Source organism: Coregonus lavaretus (genome assembly GCF_964263955.1).
Source record: "Coregonus lavaretus genome assembly, chromosome: 1".
NCBI lineage: Eukaryota > Metazoa > Chordata > Actinopteri > Salmoniformes > Salmonidae > Coregonus > Coregonus lavaretus.
In genome coordinates, this window is record NC_139988.1 from 90,815,010 (window position 1) to 90,820,562 (window position 5,553).

A 5,553-nucleotide genomic window follows, 5' to 3' on the forward strand; every position below is an offset into this window, starting at 1 on the left:
CTGAGACCAAGTAGAGACTTTGGACAGGGTGGATATGGTATAATAAAGGCAGTTTATTCAGAGGTAAAGATATCTGGAATCGCGTGCACGGACTCGTTCGTCAAACTCTTAGGGAGCTATCTGAAGAGAGCCCCGAAAACATTGTGTGCAGACATTTTATACAATAAATGATGTAGGTTGAATCTAGTAGTTCTGATCTTCTGATTGGTCCTGATGAGTTGGGCGAGGTCCCCTCCACTGTTGCATTGGCTCTGAGTCGGGTTCTCTGTCTTCAAATGTTCAGCCTAAAGAGAGGGGATTTTTGTGTGTGTGTGTGTGTGTGTGTGTGTGTTTAACAGTGATGATGTGTGTGTGTGTGTGTGTGTTATCAGTGATGATGTGTGTGTGTGTGTGTGTGTGTGTGTGTGTCCTCAGAGCAAGAACTCGTGAGTTGGAAGAACAGAGACCTATGGCGTGGGTGTTGTCCTTGGCCACCTGCTGACAAGGCTGACAAGATAGGACTCTTTTGTCCATTGTTATAGGATAGGAACAGCATTGATTGAAAACAAACGCCCAACACAAAATGGGTCATGCACAAGATTTTAGTCAGACCAAGCTATAACATTATATATTTACTACGACAGTACATTCAACCAAAAGCTAATATAACAAAGGCATCAGAGATTATTTATAATCTGTCACAGAAACTGGAATCCATCTCCCCAGATCAGTCAATAAATGCTTCTGGTATTGACTTATATGCTGCCCCTGTCTTCATGTTGTTGCTGGACATATCTTTTTTTAAATGTGTGTAGGTCACCTAAATCATCAGAAAAATTGCCCCTCCTGAGAATTTTTTCAGGAGCCGCCACTGATGGTCACTCAAACATCTCTCTCTCTCTCTCTCTCTCTCTCTCTCTCTTTAACCACATTTTGCGATGTTCAGATTAGTATTAGCATTCCAATTTGTAAAGACCATCATTCAAACCAACTAAACCGCCCATACTCTCCTTGAGGCAATACTGCAGACACAAAGAGATGGTGTCTGTTAAGGTCAAATGTATGTGTGTGTGTGTGTGTGTGTGTGTGTGTGTGTGTGTGTGTGCGCGCGCACATGCGTGTCAGAGGAGGCTGGTAGGAGGAGCTATAGGGAGATGGGCTCATTGTAATGGCTGGAATGGAATTAATGGAACGGTATCAAACACATCAAACAAATGGACACCACATGTTTGACTCCGTTCCATTAATTGCATTCTAGCCATTTCAATGAACCCATCCTCCTATAGCTCCTCCCACCAGCCTCCTCTGACACACATGCGCACACACATACATACATTTGACCTTAACAGACACCATCTCTGTGTGTCTGCAGTATTGCCTCAAGGAGAGTATGGGCGGTTTAGTTTTCAGAGAAGCAGACCGATACTGATTTACTACAGCCCTGATAATCTACTAGAAAGATCACCTAGCTGTGTCAAAACCGGTTCAATACTACTACAGACCATACCTTTAACAGTGCTCTCAATGGCTCTTGCATACAGGCCTAGACATTGTGCAAGATAAGTTTCTGTACTCTTTTCAAAGTACCTGTTCTGCTGCTGTGTAGTGTTCTTTGTATGGCCCTAATATCCATAGCCTGCAGGCTTATATGGTTGTGATGTGTAACCTACACGTAACAGTAACTTGGCTGTAATAAAACATAACAGAACCTTGTCTGTCATTTGAAACAATCATGTTTTTTTTCTTCCTCAATGTGGTTTGAAGCAAACGCCACAGTAGTATTGTTTTCATTGCTTCCTGTTTCCGTGTAAATGCCTCGTCCCAAATGCCACCCTATTCCCTATATAGTGCACTACTTTTCACCAAGGACCATAGAGCTCGGTTTCAAAGTAGTGCACCATATAGGGAGGGAATAGGGTGCTATTTCAGACGTATTCACTTTATTTGACACTATATTAAAGAACTGAAAGTTAGCACCCTGAACCCAGGGTATTAATGACAGATCCATTTGACCTCGTGCTTTAATCTAAGTCCAAACTGCTGTTGAATTCTATGACAGCCTTAGGTCTGGTGACAGCACTTAACTACATTATATTTCTATATATGACAGTCTATCATGAGTTTAGGAAAATGTAATGTACATTTTTCTTCCAATTGGTTTCAGATTCAGAGTCAACGCATTGTTTTACCAGCTGCTTCCTCAAGATCTATTTCACAACGTGGAGATGAGATTCGTAGCTGCGTGTACACAATATTAAGAGGGTTGTGCGTGGGTTAGGTTTCCTGGGCGACCTATTGTACTGATTATATAATGAAGTCACCTTTGTCATAATTACCCAAGTAAAGTAAACCGGTTTCATACCTGGGCTGCCACTCACTCACCGCTGCTGGAAAAAAACACTTCCTACTTATTCACTCAGTCGATCCCGTCTCTTCTCCTGACTAGGTATGGCTCGAACTACACTGTCTATAGCTCCTGTGCCCAACGGAAACCGCAAGATACAACTGAACGGGAATCACTTCAAAAGCGCCATTTGTAAGAAAAATGGATACCACAATAAGGCACAGGTATGTACAATTATTGGCGAGTAGATGTCATGGGGCGTTTTCCAATGTGCGACATCTTGAGCAGCCTAACTTTTATTATCTGTAAAAAAAAAAAAAAAAAAGACCGATAGAAAAACAACAACAACAATAATAATATCACCTGTAGGTGTAATAATGTAGGATCCGTTGCCGAGTTAGTGGGCTGTCACTTGTTATATGTTGACAGTGGCTACATGATGCGTAGCGCTGTCTAGTCTCTCAGAATCACACTTGTTGATGCAGGCAGGTATAGCTAGCTAGCTAGCTAGCCTCACATCATCATTTTCCTGCAAGTCAGAACAGCCTACAAGCACATGGAATCGGATATTTCAAGCCACGTTTCAAACATAGGTGGTTTGAAATCTACAAATCTGATTCCTGGCCATGCATCTTGTGTCTGAACGGTCAAATCTGATTTATTTACCCTCAGATGTTGTTTTTTTTGACTGTTATTTAGCATATCTTGTCGTTTGCTAGTTACTGTTGGGTTGACAGTTTGATAAGAACGTGTGGTAACTAACTAGCTAGCTTGTTAATTGTTTACAAAACCACTTAGTGAATGTGCTAGTTGACTCGGTTTTAAAGTCGAGGCTTTAAAAGTGTTCTTACTTTAAATGTTGAAAATCATAATGTCACTGGGAGACTTCTATGGCAGGTACTGTTGTCACCTTAGCTCCGCTGTAGTGAGCCATTACCATGACAACTAGTGGAGCCATGTCAGCAAATGACTACAGTCTGAACTAAAGGATGGTCGTTTTACATTATTTGACAGTTTTTGACAGTAATTTTTTTTCCATTTCTATTTTTTGAACACAAAGGCATGTATCTAAATTACCAGTCAAACGTTTGGACACACCTACTCATTCAAGGGTTTTTATTTATTTGTAAAAAAAAAAAAAAAAAAAAGACATCAACACTATGAAATTACACATATGTAATGATGTAGTAACCAAAAAAGTGTTAAACAAATCAAAATATATTTTATATTTGAGATTCTTCAAAGTAGCCACCCTTTGCCTTGATGAGGCAAAGGGTGTCACCTGGAATGTATTTCAGTTAACAGGTGTGCCTTGTTAAAAGTTAATTTGTGGAATTTCTTTCCTTCTTAATGCGTTTGAGCCAATCAGTTGTGTTGTAATAAGGTGAAGGGGGGTATACAGAAGATAGCCCTATTTGGTAAAAGACCAAGTCCATATTATGGCAAGAACAGCTCCAATAAGCAAAGAGAAACGACAGTCCATCATTACTTTAAGACATGAAGGTCAGTCAATATGGACAATTTCAAGAACTTTGAACGTTTCTTCAAGTGCAGTCGCAAAAACCATCAAGCGCTATGATGAAACTGGCTCTCATGAGGACCGCCACAGGAATGGAAGATCCAGAGTTACATCTACTGCAGAGGATGAGTTCATTAGAGTTAACTGCACCTCAGATTGCAGCCAAAATAAATGCTTAACAGAGTTCAAGTAACAGACACATCTCAACATCAACTGCTCAGAGGAGACTGTGTGAATCAGGCCTTCCATGGTCGAATTGCTGCAAAGAAACCACTACTAAAGGACACCAATAAGAAGAAGAGACTTGCTTGGGCCAAGAAACACGAGCAATGGACATTAGACCGGTGGAAATTTGTCCTTTGGTCTGGAGTCCAAATTGGAGATTTTTGGTTTCAACCGCAGTGTCTTTGTGAGATGCGGTGTGGGTGAACGGATGATCTCTGCATGTGTATTTCCCACCGTAAAGCCGTAAAGCATGGAGGAGGAGGTGTTATGGTGATTTATTTAGAATTCAAGGTACACTTAACCAGCATGGCTACCACAGCATTCTGCAGCGATACGCCATCCCATCTGGTTTGGGCTTAGTGGGACTATCATTTGTTTTTCAACAGGACAATGACCCAACACACCTCCAGGCTGTGTAAGGGCTATTTTACCAAGAAGGAGAGTGATGGAGTGCTGCATCAGATGACCTGGCCTCCACAATCCCCCGACCTCAACCCAATTGAGATGGTTTGTGATGAGTTGGACCGCAGAGTGAAGGAAAAGCAGCCAACAAGTGCTCAGCATATGTGGGAACTCCTTCAAGACTGTTGGAAAAGTATTCCAGGTGAAGCTGATTGAGAGAATGCCAAGAGTGTGCAAAGCTGTCATCAAGGCAAAGGGTGGCTACTTTGAAGAATCTCAAATATAAAATATATTTTGATTTGTTTAACACTTTTTTGGTGACCCTGACTGTTGTTGTGTGTGTGTAGTTTCCCTGACGGTTGTTGTGTGTGTGTAGTTTCCCTGACGGTTGTTGTGTGTGTGTGTGTAATTACTCTGACTGTTGTTGTGTGTGTGTAGTTTCCCTGACGGTTGTTGTGTGTGTGTGTGTAGTTACTCTGACTGTTGTTGTGTGTGTGTAGTTACTCTGACTGTTGTTGTTTTGTGTGTAGTTTCCCTGACGGTTGTTGTGTGTGTGTGTAGTTTCCCTGACTGTTGTTGTTTTGTGTGTAGTTTCCCTGACTGTTGTTATTTTGTGTGTAGTTACCCTGACTGTTGTTGTTGTATTGTGTGTAGTTTCCCTGACTGTTGTTGTTTTGTGTGTAGTTACCCTGACTGTTGTTGTTGTTTTGTGTGTAGTTTCCCTGACTGTTGTTGTTTTGTGTGTAGTTTCCCTGACTGTTGTTGTTTTCTGTGTGTAGTTTCCCTGACTGTTGTTGTTTTGTGTGTGTGTAGTTACCCTGACTGTTGTTGTTTTGTGTGTAGTTATCCTGACTTGTTGTTGTTCTTCTTCCTCTAGAAAAACATCACATCACATGGTGCTAGGCCCCCCTGCAGTAAGCAGAGGTTTCAGAGACCAGAGTCCTTTGAGCAGGCTCCCATGTACGTAGCTGTGATGACATACCTGGGGTTCGGCATCGTCACCCTGTTCGGATACTTCAGGGACTTCCTCAGAGCAGTAGGACTGGAGAAATGTCACATCGCCAGGGAGAGAGAGGAGCAGAAG